This window comes from Lepidothrix coronata, unplaced genomic scaffold, assembly GCF_001604755.1.
Source record: "Lepidothrix coronata isolate B3197 unplaced genomic scaffold, Lepidothrix_coronata-1.0 Scaffold50, whole genome shotgun sequence".
NCBI lineage: Eukaryota > Metazoa > Chordata > Aves > Passeriformes > Pipridae > Lepidothrix > Lepidothrix coronata.
This window is the reverse complement of record NW_016690230.1, coordinates 5,464,563-5,488,266: the sequence shown is the minus strand read 5'-3', so window position 1 is coordinate 5,488,266 and position 23,704 is coordinate 5,464,563. Positions and strand designations below refer to the sequence as shown.

Here is a 23,704-nt window from a genome sequence, read left to right as displayed (position 1 = left end):
TTTGAAATTACTTTTTATTTTTATCTATGTTTTGACATTAAACTCTGTGCTGGATGAATTATATAAAAATGTACCTTTTGTGTTTTTTTTTCTCTAACCTGCTAATGGAGTGAAGCCTGAAACACTGATTTCAATGTCTAGGTCAGTCCAGTCTTGTCACTTTCTACTTAGTATAGTAATTTGTACTGAAAAAATGCTACAAATGTACCAATTACAAGCCAAAGGGAAAAAAAAGAAAATGAAGGAGAACTAGTGCAGAGATATTTGAAATTTATACTTCATATAAACGTATTGTTTCCCTAGTTATTCTGAAATTTTGTTTCCTCTAAGGAAGATGACCTTGTATTTTTATTCTGGTTTTTATAAGCAACCCCAAAAAGCATATGGAATTGACTAGAGAATTGCAGAGAAAGAAAAAAAATCCATAAAACTAAAGGGAGATAAACTTCTGAATCTATAGGACACCAAGAACAATATTTCTTTATAAGTTTGGAGAAAAAAAAGTGTCTTTGAATTCTCTGAGCTTATGAGTAATCAAAGAATATGCATGGACTACACTACATATTAAAAATAATTATATATCATACAAGTTTATTTTTAACGATCCAGTAGCATGGTTAACACCAGAATATTTTTTTCTTTTTCCCACGATTAACCTGTTATGATTTTACCATGTTATATATACTCATGCTAAAAAGTGTGTCTATTCATATACTGTAGAAATGAGTTACAGTTATACATAAAATTTTCACGCTTAATGAATTCAAGATAGCGACTTGAGGGATAGAGTTGAACGGAAAAAAGTGTCTACCTGGGACAGTGAGAGAACCTCCTCCTTGTCTACCCTGTCTTCCCAGGTGTCCTCACACAACCAGCGTGAGACTCTGGAATTAAAAGAACAGGGACATCCATCTATGTTAGAGGAGTCACCAAGGTCAGACCAGTTTATCCTCTACATCATTATCACCTCCAGCAAAGATGGTGAAATGTCTAGAGGACATAAATTATGAAGAGCGACTGAGGATATGAGTTTTGTTGAGCTTAAAAAAGAGAAGACTGGTGCGGCGGGTGAGGGGGCTGGGGAGTGACCCCACTACTGCCTGCGATTTCCTCATGAAGGGGAGCAGAGGCAGGTGCAGATCTATTCTCTCTGCTGATCAGTGATAGGACATGAAGGATTGACTTGGAGCTTTGACAGGGGAAGTTCAGATTAGATATTAGAAAAAACTTCTAAGGTAAGGGACTGTCAAGTGCCAGTACAAGCTCCCTAGGGAACTGATCATGGCCCGAACACTGTCAGTGTTCAAGAAACATTTTAGAAACGTGATTTAACTTCTATTTTGCCCTGTGTGGAGTCAGGAGTTGGACTCGAAGATCCTTCTGGATCTCTTCCTGATGAGGACATTCTATGAAGCTATGAGCTCACATCTCATCTTGTCAACTTTTTAAACTGGGCAAGTGAACCCATTTTGTTTGTGTGCCCTCTTTACTGAGTAGAGCCATGATAGGTAATAATCACATTGCCTTTACTTCCTTGATTGAAATCATGACTGGAAAAGAAAAATTGGTCAGAGTTTAAAATGTTGTTCTTATCTTTATCTGTGTAAAGGAAAAAGTGTTAATCTGGCCTCACAGGCTCACACTACTTGGTTGATAGATGTTGGTAATCTCATTTTAATGTCACTGTGAACAAGGATTATATACATCCCAAAATCTCTGTTTTTGAAACAGATGGAATAATTTGAAACATAAATAAATAAAAAAAGATATGAACATTACCTTGAAAAATAGACATAAACAATTTACATTTCATTTTATATATCAGTAGGGGGAAACTATTCACTAATATGTACAGGATACCTGTATATTCTATTTATTAGATTTTTTTGAGACTCTATTTTTATTTAACCTTTTAGGTAACAGTCCACCATCCCTTCTGTTTCCACCAGGCAAATAATATATACCCATGAGAGTGATTTTTTTTATTTTTTTATTAACCCAGATGATTTATCTCATCATGTCCATTACAGAGAGAACTGTCTTACACTGATGGTAAACTCATATTGAAATTCCTTCTTTCCCACAGCTTTCTAAAAAAAATATATAATTATCTTGCATTTTTCCTGTTTTCAGTTAGAGTTTCTTACAATAGAAAATATTTGAAAGATCTATTAACCTTCATGATTCATTGGAAAATCTTAACCAAAGCTAAGCTCAAAAAGATTTTTCTGGAAATGGTCCGACATTAACATCCACTAAATTATTGTCTTTTATTCATTAATCTTGCTCTGAAACATGTGATACAACACTTCAGGGGAAAAAAGACAACTATTCTAAGGTTTCTGAGTGATATTATTCCTTTCTAAATTATAGTGTAGGCTTCTGAATACATATATATTGATTAGCTTGTTATACAAGTTAAGGGCAAGGACTCTTTATTTTATTCTTTTTATAAGTCAAGTGTCAATTTTTTTTTTTAATCTTTTTTCATTGCCTTCTAAGTTGGTGTAAGCTAACTTCTTTTTAATGTAGACAATCACTTTAAAGCAGAGGAACATCTGGTCAGATGAGTCTAGCTAAGGCAAAAATGCAAGAAGTCTTTCCACACTAAAGATACTTGGGTGAGATATATAGAATCTGATCATAGCTTCCCCTTACTCCCTTTTAAGCAAAAGAGAAAATCATAATTTTAAAAGGTTATTTATGTTTAAAAGGATTTTGATTTAGACTTTTAATACTTAATAAAGCACTGAAGTCTAGAGATATTTTTAGATCTCTACTGCGAGGATTGTAGAAATGACAAAGGCTTTTCAGAAAGGGCGCTCCAAAGTCCAGGAAGCAATTAACACAATTTGTGGCAAACAGTTAACATGGATCATGGAGACTGATAGAAATCTTTGAACTACAGACCAATCAGCTTCACTTCACTTCTTGGAAAAATCATCAAACAAGTCCTCTTGGAACATATTTCTGGGCACATGTAAGAGGTTTAGTAGCCTCGATCCTCAGATGTATTCTAAACCTTTTTTGAAAACATAGTTATCAGCCTAGTATGGCCACATACTTGAGCCTGCTTTCAACAGGAAGTTGGCCTAAATGATCTGCATTCCGGTCTGAATTACCCTAGGAACCTATGATCCTACAGTATGAATTGGAAGTAAAGAAAAGGAAACAACTCAGTGACCATGGCACAGTACCAGAATATTTTCCAGGCAGTCTTTCAAATCTGTATCATTGAATACTAGAGTGTTCATACAGATGGGCTGGTACTTTGATGTAATCTAATTATGAACAAATATGAGTTATTTTGAACAGTTTATAAGTAAATGTTTTCTCGGAGGACTCATACAGTCCATCAAAAAAAAAAAAAGGGAAACAATTTTATTTTTCAAAAGCAGATGGGAAGTGCAAAATTCATATTATCTGTAAAACTTTTGCTCCAGGTAAGGTTTTTCTGGGGAGGGAGTCTTGGCTTGAGGGTGAGGGGAGGATTGTCCTTTTTTATCCAGGATATAAAACTTTGACTTAACCAGAAGTTAAAGTTTGATTCAATAAAAAAAAAAATCCCTCTTATAAAGCAACAGTAATAACACTGATTTAATCTATAAGGTGCTGGTTTATTATCCTAGGTGAAAGACTAACTCCCATTCTTCCACTGTTTGTCTGTTTCCCTCTATTATAATAGATCAGATATCCTCCTTATATTTTCCAGTGTTTGCTGCTATTTTTATTACAGGACTAGCAATTTACTCTTACTTTCATTCTAAAAGTATTTTGATATCCTTTTCCCAGATAAGCTTTCTCTAGCTTTGAAGAAATAGGAATCATCTCATCATGTAATTTAGTACACCCAAGATACATTCAAAACCTGTGATTGCATATAACCATGACAATTTTTTACTTAAAATACTCAAACTACTATACATGATTATTTTTAAACTAGCTATTTAAAGAAGATCTGATGGCATCTCAAGGTTATTATAAGAACAAAAAGAACGTAGGAAAGAAAGAATTCTTGCTTATTTGTTTTCCTACATTACAGATCATTTTTTGTCTCACTAGGAGTGTCAGTGGCATTCCTTTTCAATACCCTGTGCCTGTCTTGTTCGTTGGAAAAAAACCCAAAAAGATTTTTCTTTATGTTTCAGTGTCTCCATGGGTGAATATTAAGGTAACTGGATTTGATTATCTTCTCAATAATATAGCCTTGCAAGACCAATCTTAAAATTAAAAGGGAAGGAGAACTTACTAGAAGAACAATGCAATGATGATTTAACTGGACAAAACTCTGAACAGAGAATGAAATTATTTGTCCCCAGCAACACAAACCAGCAAAGGGTTCAGCTATGAAGATTAAGATAAATAACCCTAAGGGCAAGGATTGTTCATAACTAGTTAGAAAAATGTATTCAAAATCTGATCCATCCTCATTTGGCTTTTCAAGTCAAAATGCTATTTTTAAAAGCAAGTCAATATGATACAATGTCTGCTCTGTGTCAAAACAATACGCAGCAAAACTATAGATATCTATATCAAAAATGCACAGAAAATGTTGATATAAACACATACATTCATGTGTGACAGCGTACAGGATGAAGTTCAAAGATGCTAATATATCTAAGATAGAAAATACAATTCACACAAATAAAGAGAATGGTGGTTTTCATGTACTGGGAAGGTTACTCTTAATGACTCTGGAGGACAATTTCTGATGGAGAGACTAGGGAGAACAACTGATTATTGTTAGGAAAAAACAGAGGAGCTGTGAAAGTAACTGGGACCAGGGAGAGGGAGATAATTCTGCAGACTCTCTCAAGGACTAGACAGCAGCAACAAGTGAATTTAAGACAACCATTGTAAGAAGGGCTCCTAAAATAATGATTCATCATTATTAAAATAATTAATATCTATCTAAAAAGTACTGCAGCATTATATTCTGAGGCATTATAGAAAAGTCAGTACACAACCTGTACATGGGTATAAAGCTTCCTAACGCCTTTGAATGAAGGAGAGTAATCAAGATTCATTGGAAAGATCAGGTTTGATCTGAAGTGTTAGCCAAGAAGCAGGTGTTCTTCTGTACTATGGATATATTCAGAGGGACTTAATAAATTTTAAGCATATTATTCTAATTACTCTTATACACTTGTGAGGTCGTGCAGTTTTACATCCTAGTCATTGCACAGTTTCATCAAAAAACGTACATTGTACAAAGTCAATTAAATAAAGCTACATGCACTTAAATCCCATATAGAAGTTTTAAATTCTGACTCTGTTATCTTTGCAGAGGTAATTTTGTTTAAATACAGTAGAGAAACCTGTTGTTGAGTCTGCTTAGATTTCTGCAGGTCTGTGGTCATGTGTTGTTGTTACTGGTCACAGACACAAGCTTTTTATCAGTTTAATAACACTGACTTGCAAAACGTAGCAAGCCTTTTTGGACTGTCTATTCTTAAGACAAAAAGTAATCTAATGAGATGGTAACAAATGCCTGTCTTGATTTTAGCCATACCTTAGCTGTGTGCAATTGCTTTTACCCTACAAATATGCCATATGTGGTAAAGCTTTAAAAAACAGTAATCGTTGTACAATTAAACTTATGGACCGACAAGAAACGTATGTCAGCAGCAGACAATTTGAAACAAGGAAAGTAACTCCAAGACAAGTTAAAATGGAGGGGGCAATAACTTTCACCATCAATGTCCTTCTTCTAGCAAAAAACTCAGGGCACTGATGTCTCAGTGTAACCACCCGTCTGGGGAAGACAGAGCTTGACCTCAGCTTGAGAGTACTTGAAAGAGTGACCATAACACCACAGGAAAGGGCAGATATTAACAGGTTTGTGCATAACTGAAATTGTATTATTAATGAGAAATAAATGCAACAGGCAGAAAATTTGGACTACAGGTGTTAATGTAATTTTAAATGAACTGGTAAAACCATTCAGATTTTATATTTGACCAATGTTATCTTCTCATCTCCATATATATAAAGCATTTTTCTTTCACTCACGTAAAGTACGCTTGATGTATTTTGCTCAATACAGCAGTTCAGACTCATGCAACTTTTGAACCGGGTATATTTCTTGTAAGATCATAATTGAAAAATAAGAAAATAAATTTGCAGACACGGATCTAGAATTTTAAGTGTTCCTCTCCTCTAGGTAAATCCTCTGGCATAATTTGTTATTTATTTGTTTCTCTGTTCCCAACTACCTCTAATTCTATCATCCCAGGGCGCACTGGAAATATCTTTACTTATGATATTCATGATCTAATGGAGAAGATACCTGTAGGATAGGAAAGCTAAACTGTGTCTTTCTCAACCTCATACATTAGAAGGTAGATTCTTATTCCATGAGTGGATGCTTTCACTCTACAAGTATTTTGTAAAAACAGTCATACTTCTCCAGTCTGTGCCCGTCTCCTAGAAGGACCAAGATCCTAAGTGGATGTTTACATATAAGAGAGTTGGGATTGATCTTATAGCAGCCTTCCAGTACCTAGAGAGTAAAAAAAAGGGAGAAAAAAAAAGAGGGAGAACAACTTTTTACACAGGCAGATACTGATAAGACAAGAGGGAATGATTTTAAACTAAGAGTGAAGATTTACATTAGATGTTAGGAAGAAATTCTTCACTCAGCGGGTAGTGTGGCACTGAACAGATTGCCCAGAGAAGTGGATTTCTGGAAGTGTTTAAGGCCAGGTTGGATGGGATCCTGAGCGACGTGATCTAGTGGGTAGTATCCCTGCCCATGGCAGAGGGGTTGGAATCAACTGATCTTTAAGGTCCCATCTAACCGAAGTCATTCTACAACTCTATAATTCTGTGATTTCCTGTGATCCTTTGTACTCTAAGAGGAAAAAGTAGAAAACAAATACAAACAGCATCCTTTGAAGGCCTTGAAAGAAAAGATACATTAAGTGGAAAGGCAAAGCATCAAAATTATGTGGATTGATTTATTCACCCCTGCCTGTTCATTGACTGCATAGAGAATTTATTCAGTTAGATTCAACAGACTATACCAACTCCAGTGAGACTGAAAGTCTAAAATGCTAGTGGGGCATTCTTCTTCCTCTGAACAAAAGATACGATGTCCTGTATTACCTTTGTCTGAATGAACAGATTTGCATTACAAATCTGGATCTACATGGATCCAGAGTTGTTTAAACTTAATATTATTTCTCATTCTCATTGCAGTCATGCAGAACTACAATGTGCTGCTTTCTCACAGCTATAATAGTTGTCTCACAACTCATTTACAATAATTTTATTGCCTCATATGTTCTATGAATTATAACCGTGTACCTCTACATTGATCTTTACAGTATTCATTTTTTTGACTGGCAGGACATTTAACTTATTTTCCTGTTTATTGCCTTAGCAACGTACTCATTAGACTCTGACCAGGTTCAGATAATGAGGGCAATAGAAACAGATACTAACTGCCTATATCAAATATGTTAGAGCAGACAGAAGTAGAAAGCAAATAATTTCAATAGATTTCAAATCAGTTTATCCCCAGTTATCAACTTTCAAATTATTCTTAAACACTTGGGTCCTTCTCTAATGTATTCCTGAAATATGCTTCATTGTATTGAAAAAAGAAGAAACTCGTATGTTCACTGTGAAATTTTATTCATACAGGGTTACCTGAGAAAATGAACAAAATTAAACAGACAGTGAAAGTAATTATTGTTCTGTGTTTTAATATAGTCAAAATGAGAACAAAATTTTGTTTCCATCTAAAGTACTTGATTTTTTGTCTGATTTCAAAGCAGGAAGGCATACCACTTGAGTATGATAAAATGGCAACTTCTCTTGGCTGACCTTTTGGAAACAATTCCTTATGTAATTTTTAAAATTAGACCATTTGGTAGTTGCTTATCGATCTTATTTATTTTAAATAAATCCCCAAATGAATCTTCTTTTTAATATAAGAAGCATTCTTGTTATCTGAAATTGCACAGTCTATTCTTATGTGAATTTTTCTTATCATGAAAGAACCTATTCCTACAATTCATTAAAAACTCCAATCTATTTTTCTCCTAGCAGTATTATCATTACCTTTTTAATCATTACCTTTACTAATCATTACCTTTACTAATCATTACTTTTGTTATACAATTTTTGTTCATGTGTTCATTTTATTCATTTTTTGTTATTTCATTTTGTGATTCTGTAACCAAAAAATTTGCTCATTTTTGAAGAACAAATTCTGTGCTAGATCAAATTTGAACTATCTCTTCACAGAAAAAATATTTAAGATGTATTAAAGAGTATGAAGTTAATTGTATATTATCCATATTTGTCTTAGAAAATATTTCTAGACGGTACTGTAACGAAATCTGAGGTTCAGCATATCCACAGACTCAGCACTATATTGTTTTTATATGAGCTGAGAAAAACGGTAATACAAAGCATTTTCCAGAGCTGATGGTACTTTTAAGTCTTGCAGAAACACATGATAAGGAAAATACCAGGAACTTCTGATGAAGAGACTAATGACATACAATCCTTCTTATTAATAAAATTTTTATGTCTCTAGTCTCTTCTTCACTAAAAAGTAGTTCCTGATATTTTCCTTACTATGATCAACCAGAAAGAAAAACAACAAAAAATGACCAACACAGGAGCCATGCAATCACATGGGAAAGCCTGAAACATATTTTCTAAAATTGTTCATGAGAGAACTCGAAAAGAATCTAAAGACAGTAAAAGAAGATGTGATGTAATTTTTTTGTTGGCCTAGTTTCTGGTATAATCCACAAATGACAGAGACCGTGACGAAACAAAAGAGGGAGATTTGATGTCGGTACCTTACGCTTTCACTGTTTAGGGTTTTTTTCAGGAATCTGCACGGAAGAAATGAGAGGTGCCCATTCAAATAATTTTCAGAAAGTAAACATATGCAATCTGTATATTTTAGTTGTTTGGTTTGCAGGGTATGTGTGTGAAATGTCTGTGTTCTTAAAAATATGTGTATGTTTCTCCATGTTACTTATGGTACAAAAATCAAAAGACCCTATTAGTATTCATATGTATTATGGTGTTATTTGATAACTACTATCAGAAATTTAAAATATTAGCTGCACTCTAAAAGAAGACATTTTACCTCAATATCACTTTGGAAAAAAGGCAGGTAGGACTGTGATTTCAAAGAATAAAATATTCCCAGAAAAAGAAGAAAACAAATGTTGACGAAGTTTCAACAGAGAGAGTCTATAAAAGAGACTTCTTTGTTTGCTCAGGAAAGTCAGTATCTAGCCAGTTAGAGTCTAAGTTTCCGCCAGGTTCTCCCATACTCATAACTGTAAAATTATGAGAGGAGTAATACTTCTTAAGGCACTTTGCATGACAGTATGTTTAATTTACATTTAGGATTAATATACTGGAAATTAATAGAGATAGTTATTCATCTTGTGTCAGAGTGTTCTTGCACTGGGTAGATAAAGGAAGTATAAGTGAGAGAGATGAAGTAGGAATCCAGCTATCATCCTTTAAGGACCTGTACAACTAAAGAGCCAGGTGAAGAAGAAAGAGAGAAAAGCAATAATGAAGAGGTTTTAAAATTCAGAAATGAAGCCATAGATAAATGAGAGAAGAAAAGTGGAGTAATTCTTGAATTCCTCTCATCTTTGCATATGTACAGTGATGTAGGGGAAATTGAGGCACTGGGCTATGTATACTAATGATCTGTTTTGATATCTTCTCAAGCTACTTAAAAAAATCTAAAAGAAGCTTGGCAGCACTTGTAAAAGCACGATATCAATTGTCTTCACTTTTTACAAGTAATTTTAAATTATATCTCATCATGCCAGCATTCTGGGACAGGATTTTTTTGGTTAACTTAGTGTCTGTGAAGGGAGCTGCAAAAAGGATCTAAACCAGTTGATTGCAGTTCATGGATAGCCTGTGTGAGATTTATTTCATATAACTTTAGAACTTTGTGATGCAGTCACCTGGGTTCCCTCATAGCTCATTCACAGAAGATTTTCCACCTTAAAATTACCTATTTTAATAATATCTCATTCATCTGTACCTGGACAAAAGGACGAAGCTAAGGCAGGCAACACTCTACTGTAGGTCATGCTCTATCTTGAAGATTTTGGGCTCAGAGGATAAGACTCACATAGAGAAATTTACCATGTGTGGCTGACTGTAAGGTTTACTCTGAGAGATTAAAGTTGTAAGCATCGCCTATAGTGCATTTAGTAGAGAGAGAATCTTGAGAAAATCACCGAGTCCTGTGCTGTAAACCCTATAACATCACCTCTATACGAAATAAGTTCTTTTGATAGAATGGTTCAGGAACACTCATAGACACAATGTGGTTAGCATCTCATTTGAAACACAGATTTCGAAAGTAATTTATGCAGACAAAATACTTTACAGGATGTAGTTATAAGATTATTCAGTTTCATATTTTTTGTTATTTTTCTTTGAATGAGGGTATTAAAGTAAATTAAGCTAAATGTCATTCTTGTACTACTGGGATTTATTTTTCTTTTTAACTAAGTCTTTGTAGCCAATGTCAGTGTTCTCAGAACAGTTTCAGAGGATTCAGTATCTTTTCAGATAATGTAACTCCCTATGGCACTAGAAATGTCACACATACACACACATACAAAAAAAAGAAACTATTTTTTCCTAATTTTTGCAGTGAGAGAGTGGCTGTTTCTCCAATTTCCTATTCTGTGATTCCTGACAAATCAGAAAGAGATATAACTGTGGGATACCAGAGGGAAAGAAAATTGCTGATGAAAGCACTAATGTGCATCTGCTTGAGAATGTGGGATCAGGACATGGCCGGAGAGGACAGTATGAGCTCAGAAGCTTTTCTGTATCTGGCAGCTTGGATATGGTGTACAGGGTTCAGGCTACAGAAATCTTGAATCTTTAACTACTGGCACAGGAAAGGCACTGAGGTTTTAAAAGGGAAATAAAAGATTGCAGAATACCGTAGAACATTTTCTTCAGTTTAGGTAACGCTTAGCATCCAAGTAGAGGGCAAAGGTGCACCAGTGTGCATGTACTAGTGTTCTCATGCTAATATTCCAACAGAAATTTAATGGTATTTATTACAGCAGTCCAAAGTAACAAATCATTCACCCTTTAGAAGTAAATAGAGCCTATGGCTCCTGTGATTTACTGTCACACAAGTTAGAAATTTAGAACCTAAACAAATATTGTTGTTAATCTGTGACCCTGGGTGAAATGCATGATCTCATGATCAGACTAAACCATTTAATAGTCCCTCTGGCCTTAGATTCTACCATTATTCAAGTCCAAAGGAGGGCAACAAGATGGTGAAGGGCCTTGAGGAACAGCTGAGGTCTTTTGGTTTGTTCAGCCTGGAGGAGACTGAGGGGAAATCCATTGTAGTCTACAACTTCCTTAGGAGGGGAAGGGGAGGTGCAGGCACTGATCTCTTCTCTATGGTGACCACAGACAGGACATGGGGGAATGGCCTGAAGTTGTGTCAGGGGAAGTTTAGGTTGGATATTAGAAGAAGGTTTTTCCCTCAGAGGGTGGTCAAGCACTGGAACAGGCTTCTCAGAGAAGTGGTCATGGTGCCAAAGATTATATGTGCACAATCAATTCTGTATATAACTTAACTAAGATTTCAAAGTTTATCACTAAGTTAATCACTTAGTGGGGATCTGTTGTGACAAGGAATCCCTCAACCTAGAGGAGTAACCTTGAGGGGCACCCCTACTCAAGAGGAGATCCTGGTATGCAGCTCACAGCTGTGCAGGACAGCTCAACAGGCCCTCAGCTGTCCACTATTTATAGAGTAATGAATGACTTATAGTCAGATTTGCATACCATCAAGAGGTCTGGGTCACTGTTTCCAAACAGCCCTTGGCCACCATGCTGTCATCGGTTCCCCAAAATTTGGAGTAAGTTGGATGCAGCCATTATAGACCCCACTGGCAGTCATGGTTTATTTCATGATCTTTTAAAGAACTCCACAGTGTTGTATTTCTTGTATATTGCATCCAAAGTTGTTTAAATTGTCTTTATATAATTTTTTTTTTACTTGCTTACTTTATTGATCCTTTACAATATGTCATAGTGCTTCACTACAAAGAAAACACCACATACTTTGACTAAGTGAACACCGACAAAGATTAAGGATGAGTTAATGATATCTTTCTTCTCTTCACTTTTGTAGGCTCTCTCATCACTGGAACTCCGGGTGTTGTACAGGACTTGTTCATTCAGCCTGTGAGAGTGGTAAGTGTTGTTAACGTTCACTTCACCTACCACTGAAATGCAGCAAGGACTGAAGAACACACACAAGAAATTGAGGCAGAAAGTCTGGAAATATAGCACATCCAATTGAAACCCCAGGAAATATAGGTAGACAAAACCTATCCCCCCAAACTGGAATGAAGCCATAATAATAGGAACTAGTCTAATGAAGTGTATAATGGGATCTTTCGTTGCCTGATTCTCTGTTCTTATACAAATGAGGACATATCAAGAAGTACTAAACAGTTTATCAACAAGGGATTATGGACAAACTTGTGTCTGCTATCAAAATGCAAAATCAAGCATAGACAAAGAGCATTAGAATCCTATGGTTCTTGTCATAAGCAGCCCAGATTTTACTATTCCATTCTTATTAACTCTATCTCAGGACATTTGAGTCATCTATAAATATTAAAATGTGTCAGGCACGACATTAAACTCTTCAGGATGGAATTCACCAGATCTAATTTCAGCCATTTAAAGTTTAGTCACCTAGATTTAACTCTATTCAGTAGAGGCATCTCTCTCCCTCTCTCCCTTTCATTCTTCATTAGAGTTGAACACCCCACTAGACAGCTAACCTTTAGATGGCTAACATCAGAATAAAGGAACTACCTGCTGAGGGACTGACCTCTCCTGAAGGCCTTGCAATACAAATATTAAAATAAAAAGGAAAAAAACCCACCAAAACCAAATGAAACATAAACCCAAGAAAGACAAATAATAAAAGGCAAGAGGTCTAGAGTACCAAATATCTTAATTCAAGTTATTTTTGTGATCTGTAGAAAACGTTGGAATACACTTTACATTGCCAATACTGTGTTTTCATTTTGTCTGCTTCAGTTTCGTTGTGTTGGAATTGAGAGAAAGATGAGTTTCCATGGTTAATCCTATTTAAAAGGACAGCTTCTTTGTTCCTAATACCTTTATTTTTCATATTTCATCACAGTGGACATAAAACATGCTCAGTGTGTTAGTGCCCTGGAAACCATGGTGTCAGGACCATGTTGCCTAATATTTTATTTAAAAAACCCAAGTCTGTCTCAATTCTGTGCTCACTGTGCTTGCTATACAGAAGTCCATATGAAAACAAAACCAAAAAAAAGCATGATTAAATCTAATGTTCATTCTTGTGACATGCAATATTTTTACAGGCAGAGATGTCAACAAATAAATAGGCATAGTACTTTATACCACTTGATACTCCTTCTTTGAAATATGATTCAAGAGCAGAATGAAGATACATGCACTGCTAATGCTAAGGCTGCATTTGCTGGCAAGGTTATTTTAGATTTCATGGCAAGTGAAATTATTTCAACATGTAATGTAAAATGAAACACGTGGGAAGAGGGATTCCCAATTTCATATTTAACCTTCATATTTGTTTAAAAAATATTAACTTTAAGTTACTACACAGTAGCAACATGTTGGGCTTATTGATAGTTACACGAAAACGCCATCTGGAAATGGATGGAGTCTAACATACATATATGAAAGTGTCATATATCCTTGCCCTCTTCTCCTTATGTTACTTAGATACTTGGTTTTGGCTGCCATGTCAAAAAGCAAAATAATAGGCTAGATGGACCTTTAGTCTTGCTCCTTTTTATACTAAGAACTTAAACCTATTCTGTATCAGAATCACTGCTCACATTCAGTTCTGAAAAATTTGTAAGTTAAATGAAACTATTTTTCTTGTACAAGTAGTCACAAAGCAAATGAAAATAAGTGCAGACATTTCACATACCTTTGTAATGTTTATATGTGAAGATTAAAAATTAATATATATGACATTGATAACATTAAAACAAGAAGAAAAAAACCTAAAAAAATAACCCCTCCTGAGGTAATAACAGGATTGATGCTAAATAAAAGTTAATTTTTGCCAAAAACCATGTCTTCACTTCATATAAGATAAAAGTCATCCCATTAGTGATAATATACATATACTAAACCTCTACTTACAATGTAACTTCCCCATTTCAAGGGAACATTACTTTTGCTTTCAAAAGTTTTTATCGCAGTAAGATATTTTTGTCCAATTAACTAGAAGTATTCTAGAAATCTAGTTCTTCTGCCACTGTGACCTTGAACATTACAGAAGGTAGTGTTAGATAAATAGAGCAAGAATGGATAAACAATCTTTGCAATTATATAACAATAAATGAGGTATGACAGTTCAGTGTTACGATAAGAGACTCTGGGGCATTTCTTTATTTGCTTAGTTGTTTAATACAAACATCTGCATGATAAATTCTGTGTGCATGTCAACAGAATGTGTTCAAGGAGTTTCTATACTAGAGAGTTATTCACTAGTTAACATACTTATGAACTAAAAGAGCAGATTCAATAAAAATGTTTTAATTATAAAATGTATAAAGATGTAAAATAAAGTGGCAATGAAAACATGGAATTGATCCAATACCACAAAATGTAGTTTGCTGTAGTGTTAATCAACTAAACAGAGTTGAGAAATATTTCCTATATTTTTATAGGAAAGTGGGTCTGCAAAAAAGATAGGTTAAAATATTTAACCATTATGATGACATTTAGATTCCTCAGTAACAGTTTTGACATCTAAAGTTTCTTAATTTTTCAAATTGAATGCATTTAATGGGAGGCCAGATGTTCTCCATGTCATTTACAAAAAATGAAGATAGATAAACAGTCCAGAGGATGTTTCAGCTCACTAAATTGTCCTTTTTAGGTTTCCACTGATTATAGAAAAAATCTGAAGTGGCCATGCTCGCAGTTTTGGTACTTCAGCGAGGGTTCAGCAGGGTGCATCTATAATTTTTTTCTGTGCTTGTCTTTAAGCATAGGTAACAGCACATTTTTAAAAGGCAAATTACTTTTTTTCCTATGTGCTGAAATACCAAACAGTCTCAGAGAGAACAAAGATCCTTGAAATATGTATGGTTATAGTGTGAGTCAAGTTCTAATGCCCTTTGACCTTCTACAGTTTTGCAACTCCATTCCTGGCACAGAGATTTTGACTTTTTAGTAGGGACAGGACTTCATAATAAGCATTTTAAAATGACGGGTTATTGGAGGTTGGTGAACTACTTTTTCCATTACTACCAAGTTAAGAAGTTTTCTTCTTTGTTTTTGTTTTGGGGGGGTTTTTTGCCTTTTTTTTTGTTTTGTTTTGGGTTTTTTGTTTGGTTTTTGTTTGTTTATTTAATTTGGCATTTTTGTTTTATTATTTCATGATATTTTCAGGATTCAGTAAGACATATTCCTATTCTTATATATTATTTGACCTACTTACATAAGGAAAATACTATAATCTAATTTTTTAAAATATTCTGTTATAAAAAGTTTAGTACAATAATCAATGCCAAATCCACATGTGTGTGAACAGATAGAACTCAAGCCTAAATTACTACCGAGAATGCAAGCTACTGACAACTCATATATTTTTGGTTTTCACCACAAATAGTAACAAGATTAATATAAAAAAGTGTTATAACAAGTAATCACGGTAATAACAGCACAGTAGAAAAGCAAAACATGGAATACAGAAAAACAGTAGGGTCAGCTATGTGAAAATCACATGCTTTTTCTTATAAGTTATATTGTTTGACCTAGAACATAAAACATGTTCTTGTTTAGAAGTCAAGTGTAACAGTAGCAGAAAAAAAGATTTAATTGCTCAGTTATCTTTTAATTGTCAATCATAAATAAATAAAAACTGCCAGATAATTTAAAAAAGGGGGAAAAAGGGGAAAAAAGGGAAGAAAATGAAAGAAAAAATATGATAAAGTACTGTGTGTTTAATACAAATAGCTTGCAATAAAGCAACACAAATATAAATGTTGGAATTTCAAATTAATTGGACATCTAAATGGCACATTTTGCCCTGACATGCGTCAGATGGGATGAAACCATGAGTTCTGAAGGACTTTGCTGACATCATTACAAAACTACTCTTTGTTGTCTTAGAAAGATAAAAGTATCCTGATGTCTTCAAAAATGAAAATGTCACACTCATCTCCAAGAGCGGAAACAAGGAGAAAATAGGGAAAGGGATCAGTCTCATTTTAGTATCTGAAATGAGGATATCCTTTAGGCATTAATATTGGACCTGATTCTGTTTACAATCACTGTCAACAACCTGAGCATCAGATGAGAGTACATCAGCAGAACTGCATAAAACATTAAACTGGTAGAAGTAGAGAGAGACAGAGATTATGATCTCTGTTTAAACAATGCTAAATTTCTCTTGAAGCATAAATACATGCATTAATGTGAAAGACACTTTCATGGGATAAGAGAGAGATAATTCTTTAATTGATGGAGAGAAAGAAAAATATCTGCCAAAGAACAAGTTTAAAGAACAGTTAGACAGTGGAAGAAACGGAGCACAGTAATGGAAACCAGAAAGGGCTATTATTTCAAACAGAGTATGTTTAACAAGATTGAAGGCAGCTAGCCAGGAAAAGAAAGGATGAGGTACTTGAAATTAGAAAGTAATCACTAAACAAAAAATTACTTTGAACAGAGTAATTTGATTAAAGCATAAAGTATAGAATTTTCTTCTGGGAAGAAAGAGAGTATCATTGACCAAAAGAAACTCAATACGGACAGTATGACAAAGCATTCAGTAATGATAAAAAAAAAATTGAAATGGAAAAAGATGTAAAATACAGTAATATCTTAAGGTTGTAAAGAATATAACATGTTTTCAGTTTGACAAAAATTATATTGGAGCAAACAAGTGGTAAAGACAGCAGCAGCCTATTATAAAACACACCTACCTCTGACTCAGAAGAAAATTCTAAAAGGCAAATGGAAGATGAGGTAAAGAAGAAAAGATGGCCATAATGTTAATTGTATATTCAGAAATACAAATGTCTGTGGAAAAGGAAAGGCAAAGAATATTTGATTCTGAAAAATAATAAAGGAGAAAAAAATGGCTTGAACAGGTTACACAATTTTATTAAATTAGATAAGCAGGAATACTGAGAGAAAAATGTCTAACAGACACCCTTTTCAGTATACGATTCTATTTAAAAGAGATTTGCTTAAGTGTTTAAAACTGAAAAGATTTAAACATCTAGAGATGTATTTAGCACAGCTGTATGATGCTTTCTGTCATTCAAGAAAGCTTATGATTCGCAACTGAGTCATATCCACATATGGATACAGTATTTTCAAACCATATAAAAGGAAGTTTTCTATGAATGATCTAAGGTCCTATTCCACTGACTGTGTTTATGTTTTCTTGTTTTTTATTCTTCTTGATTACACAGGTGTATAAAATTTCTGTTAATGCATTCTGAGTATTATCAAGAGCTTCTGACAATGGTTAAAATCTGTTTCATGGAATTGATCCAAAAAATCCCCAAAGAAACTTAAGTAAATCATAACATTCGTTAAAAATATTAACAATTTACTCGTGGTTAGTGTTTTGGTATTGTTGTTTGGTTGGTTTTGTTTGGGTCTTTTTTGGTTTGGTTTGGCTTTCTTGTTCCTTTTTTTTTGTTAGAGTTTTTTCTTCTTTGTTTTAGGTTTTGTGTGGTGTGGGATTCAGTGTTTAAATCCATGCCAGAAGTCTGCTCCTCCTGCTTGGTATAAAATGTTGCTTACCTCAACACAACATCTACCTAGCAAAATGAAGGTGTAAGGACTCTTAAAGAATAAATGTGACTTAAACCCCTAGTGTTGATACCATTTGCAAGAGCTGAATGACTATGAGTATTATATATGTATTGTGACTTTACTCAAAGACAACAAGTGAGCTTGAGTTACTATGCATGAACGCTGGTCTCCCTAGTTTTCAGAGTTTGGTATTTACCTAGACACATGATTCCCAAAGGATGTATAATGCCACCTTCATTTTGCTCAAAGAGTATTCTTTGTCAATTATTTTTGTTGTTAAGTAGAGACTAGATTGTGAATAAAATAGTTCAGGCACAGAATTAGAAATGTGTTGCTGTCAAGGCAAGGAATCTCACTGTATCTGTGTTGTACAGTATTAGGTCAGCATATGGTGCATGGAAATGAATTACTATAATTATTAGTATTTGTTGTTCCTTCTTGAGGTCTTTGAGTCCTACAATTAAACTTGACAATACAGATAAAATATTAATAATTTTAAAGATTAACTGACTTGAAACAAACTATCATAATTAGTTGAGAATGTGTTTCCTCTTTTCATAAGTAATTCTGGTACTAGATGGTTGTTACAGTTTTCCATCCCTAATTTCTCTTTTCAGAAACACCATCTGTGTTGTCACTTGCACACACCACATTTGGTATCTTTCAGTGCTTTCTGCTTAGAAGTCAGTGAGCTGGAAGGAGTTCAAACAGGCAAAACAAAGAATCCAAGGACGGAGATTAAAAAAGCAAGGAAGACTAAGGGGGTGTTTATGTGGAAGAGTAAGAATTTTCTTAGAACAGAGTTGCAGTTGTAGAGCCTTTTCCCAGTAGCATCACAAGTGCTGTACAGATGCTGTTACGCAGCAAGGTGAATACAATAAAGCCAAGTTTCAATGGTAATGGCTGCAACACCCTAATAAATCCTAAGACCTTCAGACTCATACTCAGATAATGATGTTCCAGGTACATTTATAGCTTATTTATTTAACCAAGGGCAAAGTTGTTCAGACACAGTTTCATTTTCAAGAAAGGCCTGACAAGGCAGATGGCAGTAATGGCACAGGACAAATGAACTTCTCTGCTAGCCAGCCAACACAAAACACAAAACAGCTCAGGAGGACAGAGTGTGTGTTCTTAGGAGGAAACATAAACCAATGAAATGAAATACCTACTGAGCATTAATAAACCCATTATTGAACATTAATAAAATAAAAAGGCTCACTCCTTTACAGCTCTGGGAGTCAGCAGCTCCAGTCTCTGTGAACAATTTAGTGGGGCTGGAAGAATGATTTGAGGGGGAGAGCTGGGAAAAGAGTAAATCAGTAGGTACATTTTAGTTAATGGGCAGGGACTGAATATAGCTAAGGGCTGAATCAGCTGAAGTGAAGGTTGGAATGAGTCTATGAGGAAATTAATAATTCCGTATACAGAGAGGGGTTTCAATAGAATGCAGTAAATAACACAAAGGGACACACACTGAACAGGGAGGATAAAACAAATCATTGAATAGCTGCAGTATCCTCAGTCACTGTCCTTTGGCCTGAATGAGGAGGGGGTAAGGTAGAAAAAAATAATTAATACCATATCAGAATGAGACAGTATTAAGGTTGCATTTTTTCCTTATTTGAAGTTCCCATCCCAGTCTACTTGTCTTCTCAATCCTGACTGGATTTCATTTTTCCATGACAGACTTAGTTATTTCTCTCTCCTATATTTCTCCTTGACTACCTCGAGCCTCTTTCAAACACATCTCCTTTCGAAATCCTGCTGTATGCAGAGCTAAGGGACTGTATCCATATTTTCACTTACTTCTCCAACATCCCATCTATTCTCTGTTCAAGAGAGGGGCATAACAAGAAATTGCATGGAACTGATCTCATTCATTCAATGAATGAATTCTGTTCTTCTCTCTGTGACAACCTGTCATGATTCCTGTAGCAGAAAACAGGATATTAATGGTTTTACAAACAGCACAATTTTTTGTTGTACTCTTAAAATGTTGAGTCAAACATCAAATTTTGGCAGGGTTGCCTTGTTTCTCCAAGATTCCAGTGATGACTATTCTGCCTTTAAAAAGTGAATGCAAGACAAAAATTCAGGATTAATCTGGGTACCTAGAGACGTTTTGAATAACAAAGCTTTGAAAAATAAGTCAGGACAAATCAAGAAAACCAAGGTGTTTTTTATTTCCTTTCTGAATTTTGATTCCACACGGAATTTCCAAATTTTTGTGTAAGAAGATAAAAAGTAGGGCATGAAAATATGTCTTTATTAAAAAAAAAAATCTGATGTGGGTTGTTTCTTTTTTTGGTTTGGTTTGTTTTTCTCTGAGTCAAAATAAATCATACAAGGGTCCTTAAGATGAGACATAGCAAAAAGTCTTCAAACTCTGTGTATTTTGCAATGCTCCACTAAGTAATTAAAATCTATTAGCAGGGTTGTTGTTTTTTCTGTAGACACAATTATTTCACTTATAATTCAACATAGTTTGTAAGTTGCCAGGGATTTTTTTAACAGTAAGAAAAAAAGTCTATATGTATAGTTACAATATATATAGTTTTCAACCCTTAAAAATTTTACTCAATGCAATTATTTAATATACATATCTTATACCCGTGTCTTCAATTTTTTTTCAGTTGCTGGATGATCCAAACATGCTTTTATACCTGCTAAATCAAGATTGGGTGTAATTAAGAGAAAATATTATCTTGTAACTTCATTTTTTAAAGTCTCATTTTTATATGAAGTTATTTTTACTAATAACATTCATTTGGTTTTATTTAGTATAGAAAAATGCAGACATTGCCTTTATTTCTGTCCATAGTAATGTAAAATTTCGAGTGTGTATAAAATTACTTTCTTTAACATAGTTGGTGTCAAATTGCTAAAATCATGACACAAAGCTTCTGAATGTAAAAATCCCTGCTCCTTAGAATGAAACTAGGAAATAAAAGTAATTATCTACTGAGAAAGTAGATGTGATTCTCATTTTACCTCCATAATTGTAAATAAAGTAAGTGTAGTTAGCATAAAGACTTTTATAAGAAAAGAAGATATTCTCACTTATATCTGTTGACATATATCACTGCAACAGAAACTTTCAAGAAAAAATACTTCATTAATATATTTTTTCTAAATAAAATCTTACCTTAATTATTTAAATTTAAAATTATTTGCAGAACTGCTAGTTCTTACAAAGTCCAATTTTAGAAGTTAGTATTTCAGCAGTTTTTTCTTAGATTTTTGTTCTTTGATTTCTTATATAAAACAGATTTGTCTGTAACATTAGCTGAAACTCAAAATTATCTTGCCTAGTGAATATAATTTTTTTGTCATCCACTCAAGCAGAAAAAAAAAGAAATTAATTCACTATACTACAGTGTTTTTATACAACCATTTGTCTAGCAAAAATATAGGAAGGTACATAAACCCAAACACATATGTGAAACTATCTTAATCTCAGGACATATTTTTAATAGCACTTATTTTCTCCTCTGGGCTAAAAAAAGATAAGTTTAAGGTTCTTTACATTACTATCTTATGTGAAGATCTTTGTCATAAATCTATATGTCACTCAGATTTTTAAATTTTAAGCTGAAGGGATGATTTAAAAAAGTCCCAACATGTCTTGTTTAAATGCACAAGCTGTGCAGACACCTACAAAAAAGGTTGGAGGACTTTTGCTATCATGAAACATCGGTAGCATAGCTAACCTTGATAAATTGATCTTTTTGAGACGTATCCTACTGCAAGGTACTGACTTGCTGAAATCAGACATTCCATACAAGCCTTCCTTAACAGCTGGCCAGGAGCAATGAGTTCCTAGCTCATCTTTCTGAGTAGAATGTCGAAAATACCTTCTCCAAGGAACCAGTTTTCTTCACCAGAAAATAATATGCTTGAAGTCTCACTCTTTTGTTACATCTAAAAAAGAATTCTAGAACTCAAAGTGATGAAATCAGAGAAATATGACAATTAGTGTAGGTGAAAAGTAAGTGTACAAGGGGCCCAAACTACCAGATTTTGGTTATACAGCTTCTAATATTCAGATTGATAAAAACATTCTGTTGGGAATTTTATTTTTTTCTTGGTCTGTTGGTTGGTTTGGGGGTTTTTTCTCCTTGCATTTTCTTTCATTTATGATTTTATTTTTTCCTATGATTACCTATTAAAAAAAATAAAAGAGTTCTAGGAGCAGACCATCTCCTAGGTGACACATCGATAATGAGAACTATGATTAATTTTTATATCTATTTTGATGGGTGTTACAAAATTATACTTTAATGTGTTTGAGTTTTTTTCATTAAAAGACTGTTAGTCCTCCACGTCATTTTATTGAATTTTTTTTTTGCAACTGTTTGAATTAATCTATCTTAATTATGATCAGAGATTTCTCTCATATACATATAGCCAGTGAATATTAGGTATCTAAACTAGGCCAGTTGGTTACTTTTATGATTAAAATTTTATGATTTATTGATCTCAGACATCTACTTCCATGGGCTCCAGGAAGAACCTGGATGGTGCTTATACTATTAATATCCTTTTTCTGCAACTAAAACTGCTTAAGAGCACACAACAGTGAAAACAGAATTGACTTGATGCTCCAGATGAGAACTCACTAACTTTTCATTAAACATACTGTTTCTAGTAGAAATACATTTTCAGATACATTGTGGGATCTTTATTGTATATTTGTGTTAAACTGACAATTTTCTGTAGTCAGATAACCCTGGCCTCTCCTCCTCAGTTATTTTCTCATTTCCAGCTCTTCTATTACTCTCTAAAAGCATGAGTATGCCACTGCACTGTTAATTTTTTTATCTCATTTTTTGTCTCAAACAATCAGAAACATCTAGTTCTTGTACTATGGTATCTTAAAGCTCTCCACCAGAGAAAGAACTTTATAACCAGACTGACTTTTTTTTTTGGGTATGGGTTGTTTTGCATTTTTTTCCAAAAATCATTCTCCTGTCTTATTGGAATTAAACTTGATCAACTTCACCACACAAAAAAAACTTCAATTTAACTGAAAATATAATAATCCAACAGTTCTATCTTTGACACGTTTCAATATGAATGAACTTGTAGTTAATGGAATCTTTTTTCATCTTTATTTATGACATTAAACATGTGTTTTCTAAGAAAAACTTTGAGATATTTTGGTTTAACACCAGGCTCTGCTTTTCCACCTCAGGCTGACCTTTGACAAAATTTTCCATGACTTAACACAGAATTACAGAATTTGACCTTCATCATTCAGGAGCTACAGGAATTAGAAGTTTAAATTTTATCGGGGACATGAGGCATAGGCAGCATCCATCACCCAAATGCCAGTGAAAATTCCGTAATAAATGAGATAGAACTGCATATTAATCATAAAGTTAACATAAAACTGTTTAGGATTAAGACATTTCTTTCAGTGCATAGAATGACCCCCCTGCTGAGAGTAATAGAAAAACACTGCTGCTGTTGACTGCAGTGGTGATTAGTGTCACATGGTACATAAATACATATTCAGTAACATAGAATGAAATCTGACTTGGTGAAACCTAAGTTTCACACACAGAAAAATTAATCTTTCCATAGCTTCTTCGAAGCAATACTTTTCAGTGTATAACATAGCATACTCAAAATTTGGTATTTGCAAAGGAGGTCAGGGGGTGGGAAATAAACACATGAAATTAAAAATTATTATCTTTTAAAAGGCACATATCTATGTACCTTCTATTGATAGGGAAATGGAATTCTGCTTTTGATGAATGTTTCAATGATTTTTTCATACTGTTGCAGTTTTGAAAGTGATTTAAGTACTAACAAGTGTAAATACTGTTTGCTTTGC

General features: G+C 34.0%; 1 long non-coding RNA gene across 1 annotated transcript; it reads left to right on the top strand.

The window, feature by feature from the left end:
- Positions 1 to 1,447: 1,447 nt before the first annotated feature.
- LOC108497615 lies at positions 1,448 to 20,559 on the top strand. Its single transcript, XR_001874903.1, has 5 exons — positions 1,448 to 1,508; positions 5,715 to 5,838; positions 12,179 to 12,240; positions 17,772 to 17,832; positions 20,499 to 20,559. It is a non-coding gene; the product is annotated as an uncharacterized LOC108497615 (long non-coding RNA).
- The last annotated feature ends 3,145 nt before the right edge of the window (positions 20,560 to 23,704 follow it).